This window comes from Rhinatrema bivittatum, chromosome 2, assembly GCF_901001135.1.
Source record: "Rhinatrema bivittatum chromosome 2, aRhiBiv1.1, whole genome shotgun sequence".
Lineage (NCBI taxonomy): Eukaryota > Metazoa > Chordata > Amphibia > Gymnophiona > Rhinatrematidae > Rhinatrema > Rhinatrema bivittatum.
The window spans coordinates 771,776,800-771,792,066 of record NC_042616.1 but is presented as its reverse complement, the minus strand read 5'-3'; the positions used below and the strand labels follow the sequence as shown (position 1 = coordinate 771,792,066).

Here is a 15,267-nt window from a genome sequence, read left to right as displayed (position 1 = left end):
TCTTATCTCTCATAAGAACATATTAGCCATTTTGTTTTAACTCCTTGAATATATTTTTTTTCCTAAATCCAGAACGATCAGATTCTCTTGCTTTCCTACGGGGCTGGGGAAGGCATGAGGTGCCATCACCCCTGCCCAGCACAGGTGGCGCGGGAACTGCAGCCAGTGCCGCCGGGTGGCGGGAGCAACCCGTGCACCTGCGCTGCAGTCTGCCCCTCCCAAGAGCCGGCGCGTGCCTAGGAGGAGCAGGCGATGCCACGCGCTCTCCTCCGCCCCTCACCGCGGTTTTTCCTTTTATAGCCCTCCTCCTCCTCCTGTCTCGCTGCAGCAGCAGAGGCGCTTTACCAACCTGGAGCTGTGACGTTGAAATTGACCAACCCGGAAGCGGCTGGTGCAGAGGAGAAGGCGCCGCGCTGAGGGTTCTCCTCCCTCCCCCCACCCCTCCTCGCGGTTCTGCAGTGTTCATCCGGATCTGCCCGCCCCGGCCGTGTCAGCGAGCCCAGGTACGGTTAGTAGCCCCTCCCGCGGTGTCATGGGTCCTCCCTGTAAAGGAGGAGGACGATGTGGCGGATGCATCCGCCGCCGCTGCTGTAGCTCACCTAGACAAGGTGCATGCAGCTCGGGCGGCCTCGGGAAGGGCCGGTACTGGTGTTTCGTGGGGGGCGCCACCGCAGTGTTGGAGGCATTAACTCCCCCTCCTCCTCCTCCTTTCCAGTAGAGATAATCCGGATCGCTTAGCTTTTAAAGGTTGCAGAGAGAGATAGATGGGTGCGATCTGTAATGTGTGGCTCAGTATAAATGTTGTGCGATGCGATCTGTAGTACCGCAAGTGGTAGGACTTGCTTGTTCAGGGGTGTGACATGATTCAAAAGAGCCCTCTTTCCTATCTCTGCTCTTCTTCCCCCCCCCTTTTTTTTTTTTTTTGAGGGGGTGATTTATTCATTCATTCTGCGCCGGATGCAGAGATGCGGTACGTTACGTTTGTAGGGTAAGAAAAGTGAACTTTCTCTATCTCCTCCCCCCCCAATCTTCCACCTCTCATACTTCCTTGAGATATTTATTTTTCACATGCCTATTTAAGGAGACTTCCTCTTTCGGGGACCTTCACATGCAGTATTCCTGCATAACTACTTCTATCAGCCATCGGGTGTTTTTGCGGGTTCTTGCAGGTGCTTGAATTTTCAGCTTAAGGTGACAGCTCCCTGTGACACGAACAGTAATCTTGCCTGGTTCTCCTTTCTGACAGTCAGTTAGAGGAATGGCCCATTATCATTAACAGATGCGGAAGTGAAATCTGTATGTGACAAGTTCCCCTTCTTTTAGTCACATGCAGCTTGCCCTGGTCTGAGCAAAAGACTAAGGCTGCTGTGACAGCTCTGAAGCCAGGCAACTATAGATGGAAAGAGGCCAGCAAGATGAAGCCAGAACTGACTATTGAATTTGCCTGATTAGGTGGAAGTATGGTGCTGTGATAAATGCAGGGGGGTTTTTTTGTCTAAATTTTTAATGCTCCCATTAATTCTTCAGCCATTTTATGATGTGAATTTTATCATTAGAACTTTTTTTTTTCCCAAAGAGCTCTTTTTGCAGTAACACTAGAGCAGTGTTTCTCAACCAGTGAGCCTTCAGACCTGATCATGGAAAAGTCATCATTGTCTGATGTGCTGCTCCAGGCCACCACCTGGGCTCTGCTTGCTGTACCTCACAGCCACAAGAGATGTCAGTAATGGCTCTTAAATATGTAGGAGTACCCTGCTGAGAACAATGTGTAATCATCCATGCCTCTTCCTAGCTACAGTATGTGCCCTGGACTGTGGTAATTAATGGGCAGCATGCAGGGCATGAATAGCTGTGCCCTGCTTTCTGCAGCACACACATTGCACACAGCACCTCATCTTTTCCTTCTCCATCCTCCTCCTGAGTGCTTCTAGCCTGTCTTATCCCCAGGCTAAGTGAGCACTGGATGCGACAGACTCTGAGGGTGAGGAGGAGCTCTGGCAGCCAAAGTTTTATGCGCATAAAACGTGATTTGAAAAATGCGTGTACTGCTTAGCACCCTTGCATGGAAATTCCATGCAAATGAGGGGATTAAACAGTACTCCCTGATGCAGCGAGATACCCTGGCCTAACCTGGATTTTCTTAGCACTGGAAATGTAATGCTTGGTCAGAGATGGCATTGCGTTTTTCCACCATTGTCATGTGGTCACATGAAATCACAAAAAAGAAGTCTGTCCTGCTCTTCCGCCACTTGGTTTGGACTTATTCAGCTATCTGGCTAAGTGGGGCATTATGTCGGATAACTATGATTTTATTTGATTTTTTTTTTTTTTTTTTTTACACTCAGCATGGTCTTTCTTCCCCTGTCCCCCCACCCAGAGCTAAAATGTGTGTTTGGCCTATCCCTAATGCACTTTTTAACTCCTGATGCACTATCTTGTCATTAGCTTACTGTTAATGGCAGTTTAAAACATTTTTAATCTGTTTTAAAAACTGTGACCTGAAAGCCAACGCACAGATTATTGCATGGGCCTGCTAGGCAGTTTTCTACACCACAGCAACATCTCCCTCTTCCTGCACTTGTATATAGAGGGACTTGGTCTATTTTGATGAGTTCATGTGCATCTCTGTTCCCTCTCTCCTTTAGTTTTACAATTTTGGAAGAGATTGGTGGGCTTTCAGTGCTTCCATAGTTTGTCCTCTCTTTGCGCTGCTTGCTCCCTGGAGGTTAGTGTGCTACACAACACTTTAGCTAATGTAGGTGTGATTTGGGCTTGAAAAAAATTGGGAAACACTGCATTAGAGAAGTGTTTAAAACAGTTGTGAAAGAGGAAGTTGTGTGGTTTGCAGTGGTATCTCTAGACAGAAGTATGGGGGTGGAGTGTTAAGAGGGACAAGTCACAGTAACACTTCCAGACATCATGCCCCAGCACTCCTACAAACTCGCTATAAAAGACACCACAAGAAAAAGTGCTAAGGGCCTTCTATACCTAAAGAGACACCCCCCAGCCAATTTAAACCACCCAGTAAAACTGCCATTTATAACTATTTGATAGCATCTTTCAACCAATTGTTCTGAAAAGCAATAAACTCTGGAGTCTACATAGGATGAGGCAGAATCTCAGTATAAACCCTACATGTCCAGTTCAGTAATACACAATGCATGTCCAAAAATTTTCCCCAATAAAGGAAGTAGGATTTTTCCCATTGCAACTTACTAGACAAAAAAAACAAACAAACAAAAAAAATATATATTCCAGTCGTGGTGTCTTCAGGAACAGCAAAATGTGCTCCTTTCACTACTACTTTGTAAAGTAACATAAAACCCTACAAAAAAAAAGACACCTAAAACCTACATAGTAAACCTACTGTACCATAACTGCATAAACTCCCAGGACTCAAAACAGCAATAGCCATACCTAAGAAATGGCAGCACTACATTGTGCCCTAAAATACCAATGCAAATTTTTTGGGGAAAAACAAGCTGGATTGCTACAGATCCCCCTACTCATGAACTGAATGCTGGCAGAATCTCTCACATTGGTTAAACAGACTAAAGAAACCATAAAGTACAGATAGTGATCTGCAGACAAAAACTGAAATGGAAACCCCAAGAAATCAGGCTCTCTGAGCAGAGAGAGAGAGGCATTTCTCCCTGTATTTGTGCATTTCTTTTGGTTTTTGTATTTTGCAATGTCCCAAAGCTGACTTATTCCAGTTTCTAAAAACTGAAAAGAAAATCATTTCCCCTTACCTTTATCTGAGCACTTTATTTTTCTAATTGGCTGGTCCTGGTCTGTCTTTTCCACTTTCTTTTTGTTGGTCCTCCTAAGTCTTTTTTTTTTTTTCAGGGTCTCCTTTTCCATTTCTTTTCTCTACATCTGTCTCTGACACTGACCTTTCCCTTTCATTTTTTCTCCATTTGTCTTCTTTACCCCTCATGCTCTCCTTTTCTTATCTTCCAGTCCTCGGTTTCTTTTCATTTCTCCCTTACCTTTCTCACTCTCAGCCCCTCCATTTTTCTTTGTCTCACTTCTTTCCCAGCCTCCTGAGTCCCCCCTTTTCCTCATTTCCACCCTCTATGTTTTATCCTCTGTAGCTCTCCTCTACTTTTGTCTGACTCCCTCATCCCATCCTGGCAGGATCCTGTCTCTTAACTTCTACCTAGATTCCTATTCCCTCTTTCATCTCCTTGGTCCCATTTTCATACTCGCCCCTTCGCAGACCTGTCCTTTTTCTCTGTCTCTCACCCCCTCCAAAATCTCCAGTCTTTACAATGCCTGTCAACCCCTTCCCAGCCCCTCCAGGTCCTTCACACCATCTCACTCCCTCCTTAATCCTCACTTGAAAGGCTTTTCCCCTATCTCAACCCCCTTCCTCTAGAGACTTTCCTTCCCCTCTCACCTCAGGCTTATTCCCCCCCCCCCCCCCCCGACACTATTCTCTTCACACCCGGTGCTCCCCCCATCAGGCTTATTTTCCTTTCAGATCCCCACAAGCTCACTTCCCTCCCTTTTCTTCACACCACTGGTGTTTCTTCAGCTGCCTCTGCCCTACTGCTTCCGGGTGACAGCTCTGTGCTCTCCTGATCCTCCTCCCCTTCTCTGGCTGGCAGCAGGAGCAGCATTTAATTGCACATCACTTCCTGCTGTCTCGCAGGATGAGCTGCATGATCCCACAGCTCGTTCCATGAGACTGGCCCCATGGCAGCAGAAGATGCAATTAAACGCTGCTCCTGCTGCCTACCAGAGGAAGAAGATCTGGAGGACACTTGAAGGACTCTACATCATCCAACTGAGTCGGACTTTGGTTTAGCCTGGCCGAATCCAATGTCATCTTAAACTGGGGTCCCAAAGGGGTGGCAAGCCATTCTTTTAGTGTGCCAGTTGGCAACCCATAGCAATGGCAGTGGTGGTCTAGTGCATAGGGCCGGGTATGAATTGGTGTCATAGCAAACTTTCTACACCTGCCTCCCCATGACCAGATCTCAACTCCATATCCCAGGGCTTCCCAAATCTGTCCTGGGTTTCCAGGATAGCTACATTTCCATATCACCAAGGCAATATAACGAAGGAAGGTGTTATTGTCAGGCACAATGGGCCTAATATTGAAAGACTACTTAGCCGGCTAAGTAGATAACTGGATAGTGAATGGGTGGATAGTGATGGCGCTACCTATCAAGTTATCTTGACTGGATAAGTGCCTATATTTAGCCTTCTCTGGTTAAGATACGGTCTAAAGTTATCCAGATAACTAGAGCTTATCCGGTTATATTCAGCAGCATAGCCTTGCTGCTGAAAACCCTTCTAAGATATCTTTGAATATTGGACCCCATATATATCAGTCAACAAAAATGTCTATATTAATTACTTTATTCTGTAAATCATAATCATACAATCAAACATATAAATACAATCACAAAATATTAATATTCCCCACTAAGGGCCCTAGTTTCACTGAAAATTGGCTTCCTCAGGGGACTCAAACACTTAAATATAAAATCAACTCCTTTTACACACATTCACTGTATTTAATAATGTAGCTGCAGTGTTACTTTCCAAGAGGGGTTAATCAAAATCCTATATTGTCACAATTGAACTGTGTACCAAAATCTTACACTCCCTCGACCATCATTCACACATATCTGCAGCAAACATTTTGCATGATCAAACTTTCATCATGCTGCCCAAACGCCATTAGTATGTGGTGGCAGCAAATACACTTATTTGTATGCACTATCCCTTATGTATGTATGCAGATATCCCTCATACACATTTGACTGGCTATGGGAGAACAGAGGATTGGTTTCAGCACCACTGGTGTAGAGTTTTGAGAGAAACTAAGCTTTCTCCTTCCCTCCTCAACTATCCACTGTTTTTAAATATTCTTTTCTTACAATTAATCATGTGTCTAAGCTACAATATGACTAAGCTTTTAAAGAAAAAAAAGCTAAATTTGATAACTCTAATTTAGACTTTCATGTGTATGTTACATCAGTACAGTGTCTAGGCTTGTTCTTTTGATATTAGATGGTTTTCAGAGGCTATAAACAGCCTTTGCAGCATGGAAGAAAGTCCATGACGGGTTCTCAAGGGGACTAGGAAGGCAGGTGCTGTTTTACGTTCGCTTTAAATTTTTAAGAGATTTAAAAAAATATGTATTAGCCCTTGCCATTTGCATGCAGTGAAATCCTTCTGAAGGATTTTATTTAATTTTTACTGTGGAATTTTTTTGTGTGAACCTTATTTTGATGCAAATACAGATTAATTGTGCCTGTGAAATAATGTCAGCTCTTGTTTCTGTGGATTTTTGTCTCCTGGTCTCCCTGACTCTACCAGATTCTGTATGCAGCCTTGGACAATCGATTTAATTTTCCAGTTTCTAGGCCTGCATCACCAACTGTCTTTTGAGTAATACCGAATAGTGTTAGGACTTAGTTTGCACAACAAGGTAATAGATATTGGGCAGATAGAATAGCTAGAATCTTGTTGAAATGATTTTGGGTTCAACTTTCAAAAGTGTGCAGAGAAGTTGGTGTAAAATGGTCACTTAGACTGCTATCAACATAAGTTAGATGTCTTACAAGTTTTCAGCCTGTGCAGTTCTTCATACAAGGATCCTGGGTATCTGACTAGCTGGATGGTCTGGAGGTGTAGTATTCCTTAAGAGGTCCAGATGTAATTTTTAAAACATTCCAATCCTCCAAAAGAGCAACTAATCCTTCTAAAAAAATATTGCACTTGGTAAATAAAGGAAGGATATTTTTCAGTGGATACTCTTCACAAGAAACCTTTTCCAAGAGTGGTATCAGACTATCAAAGGTGCCTTGATTAGAATCTATAACCTTCTGTGACATATCATGAACGGCACAATATTTCAATCATCTATCATCTTCTACTTTTTACCCTTCATTGAAAATGTTTATCAATGAAAAAAAATTCCTACTGATACTGAATTTTCTTTTTCTTTATCATGTATTCTTACTAATGAAAGAGTTATGTCTTGTATTCGCTCAAATCACACTTATCTGAAAGTTGTAACTGATTGCCACCAGCAGCAAATGTGGTGAAAAACCATGGAGAGCAACAAAGCTAAATGTGTGGGTTTGTCTTGCAAACATGGATTTCAGTTCCATGAGTATCCTCTTCCACTACAAGCAGGTGATCTTAGTCCAATTTTGTATGATGTGTGTGTGCTTTTCTTTTCTTTTTGTAATTCTTCTAGTTCGTTCCTAGTAGTCTAGGATTCACGTTACTTAATTCAGTCCTTGGCTCTGTGAGTCTGAGAGAATCTTCTCGTTCCATGGTGCTGTTCATGATCTTTTTTTTTTTTTTTTTTTTTGAGATGGCATTTACTCTTTTCCCTGATGCTTGTGTATGTGCGGTTTTTTTTCTTTAATATGTCCATTTTGATTAAATGTTTGGAGAAAATTAGTTTATTTTGACAGCCTCTTCCAAACTGTTTTGGGCTTGTGTTTGAATGTTCAAATGCTGTGCATAGCATCCAGATTTTGTAGCCACTTCAAGTTTGTGTCTTTTATTTGTTTATGTGGTTTGTTTTTTTTTAAATTTTTATTCTATGGTTATGAAATTTAGTTAAACTGGCAAGGACATGGTGATTGTTACCCTCTTATCAGTTTCAAATGTTAGGTTAATTGGCACTTTGCTAAACACAGTGTGGCATTTCAGTCCAGATTGAACATTTATGAGCAGAGATAGGTGAGATGTGATAAAATCAATGAAAAGATAAATTTTGTTTTACTTGTATTTTGTCTGTTTTCTAATGATTTTAGTCACTTGTCTTATTGATTATTTGTAAACCACATAGAAATTTTGATATGCGGTATATATGTTTTAAATAAAATGAGTAAATAAATGATTCACACTTTTATTATTACTGCATTATTGTAAAATATTGCAAACCATAATTAGCAAAACTATGTTACTAGTGGTGATCGAATAAGAACTATTTTTTAAATGCAGGCTTCAGATTTGAATAATCTGCTTCTGTTGAATTGCCTGTCTATTGTTGGATGGCTAAAGGTTTGAAAATGCATCTTCATAGATACATAGAAAGTGGTAACTGAACTGAAAAAAATGCATGCTTTCAGTTTATTGGAGCTGATGCTTCACATAATAGCATCTGGCAGCTTAAAAATCAAGATTTTTAGATCTCTAAAAGAAAACAAATGCATCTAAGAGGCTTTGTTGATCCACCTCTGGCAGAAGTTAGCCTTGCTAGAACAAGAAACTGGTTTGTTTTTAACAGCTTTCCAGCACCTGTAGAAGTCTCCGGGGCTTCAGAAAGAGCATGGTCTTTACAATCACAGTGGAGTTAGGTTTTAGCTAAGGAATGGAGATAAAAATGGTTCATGGGTGGATGTCTTATGTTTTGTGCTGGGCTTTGGGAGGAGTTTTTCTTGCTTAGATGATTGAGTGCAAGTTGATCATCGAATTCTGTTCGAGAAAGGGTAGCAGGGCTGGGTTGGTTAGGCAATGTAGTTTAGAGCCAATAAGCTGCCTGGTTGGTAGGGGGTATGAAAAATAGATTCTATCTATGCCTTTTCATTATTTGCTTGGTCTGGTCTGTAAATTGATGTGTTAAAAAAAAAAAAAGTCATCTTTTTCAAGCCATTGCGTGCCTGCTACCTGATTCCCTTTTCTATTTTTAACACGCCACCAGAAAGAGTGACGTGTGGACAACAGAAGAGGTGAGGAATGCCTGGGAACAATGCTGGCTTGGCAGCACGAAGATGAGCAGATAATGCCAACATTTCAGGTTTTAATTAGAGGCTTGGGAGTCTACGTTTGTCTGCTCCTGGAGATAAGTCCTACCCCCCTCCTCCCCCATACAGAATTGTCCACCCTGACAAAGTCTTGCATGTTGTTGCTTCAATTGTTTGTTTTTTTTAATAGCTTTTTGAAAGCAAAGGGGGACTCTTGGAAGGGAGGCCAGGTCTTTTCCAGGCTGCTGTGTGTAATTCCAAATGTACCTTCTGCTATGGAGAATGCAATACAGGACAGGGAGGTGAAATACATTTATGCATGAAACAAGAGTGGGATCTGGGGGTGATTATCTGATATTAAGGTGGCGAAAGCCAGAAGGCTTCTTGGATGCATGGAGAGAGGAAGTTTCAGCAGAAAAACGAAGGAAATATTTTTTTCTGTAAGTTCAGGAGACTGCACCTTCAAAATATAAACCAGATGGCATGTTGGTCAGTGTTTTTGGGTTGTTTTTTTTAAATTTTCTGTTTATAAAGCATCTAGAGATAGACTTGAAGATCTAAACATGTATACTTTAGTGGGAAAGAAGCAATAAGGCATTTAAATGCCTCCAAGGTTTCAATGCACAGGAGGCTCTAGAATGAGGGGTCATGCCATGAAGGTGAAAGGAGTAATCTAAGGAAATAGTTCTTCACAGGTAGTTGATGCAGGACACAACCTCCTCGTGGAAGTGGTGGAGACAAGGACACTATTTAAATACAAGAAAGCATGGGATAAGCACAGGGGATCCCTAAAAGAGTGGTAGGCATGGCTGAGCTAAGCAGTTATGTGGATGGGCAGTGCAGAGCAGCTGATGGTCTCTTTCTGCCAATTTTGTTTTGGTGATGTGTCAAAGCTTTGCATCCTGACTCCTGTTCTGTCAAGTAGCTGAAACCCAGGTAGAGAGGGCTACTGTGCCTCTCCAAGTTTATTGCTGGGGTGTTTTGGTTGTTTTTTAGCTTGTTAAAATGAGGCATATTTAATCTTGGCTCCTCTCCCTTGACTCAAGGTCACATCAGCTTTGGATTGTGCTTGGTGTGTTTTCTTCTCTGCTCTAGATGCTGGGAAATATATGAGCAAGGGATAACTAGTTATGCATATTGCTGCTGCTGCTGCTGATAGACTGCTCATCCTGGGCATGGTATTTATAAAAAAAACCCCAAAAACATACAAATGGAGTTTACTCAAGATATGCAGGGTCTCTGAGCTGTGTTTCAGATTTAATTTCGGCATGGAAGGGGCTTGGGGTTTTTTTTTTTCTTTTTTTCCTTTCCTGCTCCTCCTTTTTAGCCTCTGATTTATCGCAAGCAGCCTCTGTTGGCTGTAGCACCACGATTCCGCGCTCACAACTACCAGGGATTTTTCCTCTTTCATATACCCGCCTCTCCCCTCAGCCTAGCTGTGGCAGTGACGGCCCTTGGCCAGGGGTCACCAACCACGGCTCCCTCTGGTCATTAGGTGTCCCCAGGCAGCAAGGGGGGAGTGGAAACCAGAGCCAGGAGCTGAACCCAGCTCCTCCACTTGGCACTCGCCTCTGAGCAGAGCTTTTTGTTCTCAATATGGAATGCGATCATTCTTATCAACAAACTTTTATATTCTGTAAATTTGGGTGGCTCTGGATCCTGCTGGATGAATACTTAGGATTCTAAAATGAGTCCTTTGTTGAAGGTTTGAGTCCTAGTCTATATGTGTTAGGGAGAGTTATTTTATAAATCAGGGATGGTAACTTTCAAACTGGCACGTGGGTGCATGTACACGCACATATGTTGGCGCGCGCCCAGGGATGTGGCCATTTTATAACTTGCGGGCATGTTATAAAATAGCCTGGCTGCATACACACAATTTTAAGTGTGTGTGCGCGCGCGCCTAGCCATGCAAAGTAGTAACTATATTAGGGTATTTTATAACTTGCGCATCTCCACGCCATTGTCAGTTTCACCAGTTTGGCCAACACTTCGCCCAGTCGAGAGTTTAATAGCCTACAGTTACCCCAGACCCTTTAAACCTATCAGAAATGGCAGACGTAAACTTACGTGGTACTGGACCCAGGCAAGGATCCAGCTGCATAAGTATTTATGTGCACATCTGTCGGGCCTGCCCCGGAATGCCCATGCCCAGGGGCGGATTGGCCTATCGGGGCTTCGGGCCTGCCCCGGTGGGCCAATCACGTGATAGGTGTTGGTCGCGGCGACCAACAGCAGCCATGTGACATTGAAGTGCTGCTTCCGTATTTTCCCTGCGGCACCAGCCCCGGTTTCATGGGTCTATTAGCCGCACTTCTGCTGTGCCCCATCATCGCCGAGGCCCCGCCGCCTCCATTCGCACCTGCCCCGCTTGCGTTTTTTTTGCCGGCGGGAGGCAGCCAGCACACTTCCAGTCGCTGCCTCACCGGGGGCTGAATGCCTGCCTCCCGGCTCCCACAGCTTTCCTCTGCGGCAGGCTCCTTTCATTCTCAAGCCGCAGCAAAAATACATATAAAAAACGAACAGCTTCAGGGCTCAGTGGCTTAAGAGATCTCGGGCCTTCCCACCCAAATGGCTACCCCCTCCCTCTAAAGCAGCGCTTCTCAACCAGTGTGTCGCGTGCTACTGGTCTCCCGCTGCTCTTCCCTCACCGAGCGAGAGGGACAATCTTCCACTGCTGCCGTTGCCACCCGGACTATCAGCAGCACGTTCAAGCCTGGATGGGAAAGGCAGCAGTGTTAGTGGAGGCTGGCAACTGCGGCTGGGCCTTTTCTTCTTCCCGCACCTGCCCCCCTGGCCCGGAACAGGAAGTGACGTGCAGTGGGGTGCGCGGGAAGAAGAAAGAGCCTTGCTGCATGAAGAAATAGCGGCTGCAGCGGCGGCCCCAAGCAGTAGCGTGGGCCCGAAGCAAAATCAGAAGCAGCCAGAAATCTGCACAGGAGACAGCAGCATTAGCCTTCCGTGGCCTATGGGATTCTTCTTTCTTGGCATGCGGGGACTAGAGGAAGAGGCTGCTGCAGCTACCATTTGTACTTGGGGGGGGTGGGGAGGAAATGAGAGAGAAAACAGACAAGCCAGTAAGTGAGAGAGTGCATGTGTAACTGTGAGTGAGAGCATTTGATTGAGATCATCTATGTAAAGTGTGTGATTGAGAGAAACTGGTCAGAGAGGTGATGTGTGTGTATATATAGGAGAGACAATGGAAGTGACTGGTCAGGGAGATGACTGGAGTGTGTGTGTGTGTGTGTGAGAAAGAAAGTGATTATGGGACTGAGAAGCCTGCGCATGTGGCGAGAGCTAGCCTAGGAGTAAGAAACCTGGGTGTGTGTGTGACACAGCATGGGAGTGGGAAGCCTGTGTGTGTGCATATGAGAGAGAGAGACTGATCGGGAAGGTGACTGGTGTGTATGTAAGAGAGAGACTGGTCGGGAGATGATTGGTGTGTGACAGACAGAAACTGGTCATGGGGGTGTAACTGGTATGTGTGTGTGTGAGAGACAGAGAGACTGGTCATGTGCCCTAAGGAAGAGGACCATGAGTATAGAGCTTAGCCACTACTGCTGCTTCTGGTGCGTGCTACGGCCTGCACACACTGTGCTAGGAGAGCTGCTGGAGGGGGTAAGTAAAGGTGGCTTTTTTAGTTTTTTTTATTTTTCTTGATTGACTGCCATTTTAATTACTGAATATTATGTGATGTGTCTGCTGTTTTGAAATATTTTATTGGTGTTTGGAGAATTTTAAATAATTTTTATGAGTTGGATATTTTTCTGTTCATAGTTGTTGTGAAACATTTATTCTGCTTATTAGTATAGCTATACAATTATTTCTGTGTTGGGATCTATAGCTGCTTGGCTAGTTCTGTTTTCCTAATAGGAGGTGTATTGGTGTTTAGGGCCTGATTTAATATTTGTAGTGTTGCCTTTTCATAGGTAGGGTTGTTACTATTCTGCTTTACATCCATAATTGTGGGTCAGGGGGGGGTTCCTGTGGATGCAAACTGTACTTTCACATTTAGCCCTATGATGGTCATGGGTTCAGTGTGTCACGCATGTGAGAACCATCTGTCAGGTGTGTCCCGACAGAAAAAAGGTTGAGAACAACTAATTCATGACCATCTCAAGGTGACTGGAATTAAAAGTTCCCAGGTATGGAGAACTGGGGATTTTTTTCTATCCTTATTAGTTTTAATTATTGAATATTATTTGATGTCTGCTGTTTTTGAAATATTTTATTGATGTTATATACAAATTTTTGAAAAATTTCCCTGAGTTAAATTACTGGAGGTTCTATTCATCAGCAGTTTGGTTTTCCTTTTATGATTGATGATTTATAGTTCTTGATTTTGTTTGATGTTTTATGAGGAATGATGGTATTTTCTGTTTTTCCATTGCTGCATTACATACAGCCTAACTTGTGATTTCCAGTTCAGTTTGTTTGTGCATTTCTGTGTATATTTTATGGTCCCTTTATTCTGTATTTGGTGACTCACCAAATTGTATGTGTAATTGGGTACCCATGGGCCAGTATGGAGAAAAATCCCCTGGGCCACTATTTTTCCCACAATCCGCCACTGCCCATGCCCCACCCACACCAGGACCCTATGTGATTCGGAGTGAGATGTGCGCGCATTAGGCAGCTTTTAAAATATGGCAGGCGTGTATAAACCCTATGGGGCTGATTTTAAAAGCTCTACGTGCGTAAATAGGCTTACGCGCGCCAGACCTATTTTTATAAAGGCCAGCAACACGCATAAAGCCCCGGACGCGTCTAAGTCCCGGGGCTTTACTAAAGGGGCGGTCTGGGGTGAGGCCAGAGGCTTCCGGCACAGCGGCCATTTTCCGCTGTGTCGGAGGATAGGGTGCAGGCGCAAAAGGTATTAAAAGAATTTGGGGGGGGTTAGGTTAGGGCTGGGGGGGGGGAAGTTAGGGGAAGGGGTGGGAAGGTTATGTTAGGGGGAGGGAACAGGGGAAGCCCGCGGACGTTGGTGCATGCAAGGTGCACTAGCATGCACTAGCGTGCACCCCTTGTGCGCGCCGACCCCTGATTTTATAACGTGACCCGGGTAGTGTGTACAAATATACGTCCTCGCGCAGGTTTATTTATTTATTTATTTATTTAAACATTTTTATATACCGGCATTCGTTGTGGACATCATGTCGGTTTACAGTAAACAGGTTAAGTTAGGAAAATTACATTTTAACAGGGAAGTCAACTGGGAGAGGGGGTAACGAAAGGCAGCTAAGAAAAGACAGGGTAAACAGGTTTGAAAATTCACCCCTATATGTGCACACAGCTCCGATTTTTGGCACACACCAAGTTTTTAAAATTCACCTTTAAGCGTTTCTGCTTCTTGTACATGACACTTGAGGGCCATCTCTAAACTGTTGCAGATAACCTCTGTTGCCTGAGCTGTGAAAGCCACGGCATGAGGAACTGCTGGGGGATTATTATTATTGTTGTTATTATTATTATTTTTTTTTTAACTCTTCCTTATTACAATCCTGTCCGTGGAAGGAAACAGCAGTGGGACTTTGGGCTGCTTCTTAGATGTCCTTTTTAAAAATTATTATTTAGTGGTTAAATGTTTGGACCACACTGTGTCATTAAGAATGCATCCAAAGGGGGTAAGACCAGCAATTTTTCATACTTTTTTATAACTAAGGAGGATCCTGCTGTTTTAAGTATCTTTAAGATTTTAGGTAGTGTGGTTTCTTTTAAATGAGTTGTTTTGGAAGAGCACTTTTCTGCCTGGTATCTTGCACCCTCAGGATGACCAGACTGTATAACCAGGGAGACACAATAAATTCTTAAATGCAAAACAAATGAACCTCAGCTGCTGCAAGAAATAGTTTCTTAATTTTTTTGGTAGTGAAAGTCACCAGAGGATTGCTGTCTGCTACTAAAGAATAAATTACAGCGGCCAAACCACTAGTGTGCGTGGGTGGCTTTTTTTTATCTCCCCTGCCCCCTCCCTTCCAGCAAGTTATGAGTATTTTTAACACTTGGCAGTAATTAGTTCCCTGCCTGGTAAGTGGTTGTAGACATTTAACACAGCAGCAGAGTGGCTAGTCCTGAATCTTCTTTTAGCAGGCTGGTTAAGGCAGAAAGCTGCAGTTCTCCGGCCTCCAAATTTTGCCTTCAGCAATTCGCTTCACCTTCCTGTGTGCAAACCGATCGTGGAAAGTTCTCTGGCACAGAGATCTCATAGAGCACTTTCTGTCTCCCCCTTGTGTCACAAATTAGTGACCAGGCATGTAGTAAGAATGTGACTGGGGCTGAGATGTGAATACTTCTGCTGTTTTGCTTTATATTCCACTTTTCATGCACCTCAAAGCAGATTACATTCAGGTACTTTTTGCTGTGGCCGTCGGCCCATTTTGTGCAGGCCTGCTGACCTGTATTTGTATTTGAATCTATCCTGATCTATGCATTTCCCTCCCCTACAGCTTCAGCACAGCTCTCCTCCCACTTCATGCCTCAGTATAGCCTACTTGGCCCCATCACCAACCCCTACATCTCCTGCAGCAACCCAGCCTCCTTCCTC

The 15,267-nt window shown here is 43.8% G+C and overlaps 1 protein-coding gene across 1 annotated transcript in view; it reads left to right on the top strand.

Annotated features, from left to right (window-relative positions):
- Positions 1-353: 353 nt before the first annotated feature.
- Positions 354-15,267, top strand: part of FAM49B (family with sequence similarity 49 member B) — a 424,918-nt gene continuing 410,004 nt past the window's right edge. The window contains exon 1 of the mRNA XM_029592024.1: positions 354-503. The gene's annotated coding sequence lies outside the window, so the exon portion shown is untranslated. The remainder of the gene's footprint in view (positions 504-15,267) is intronic.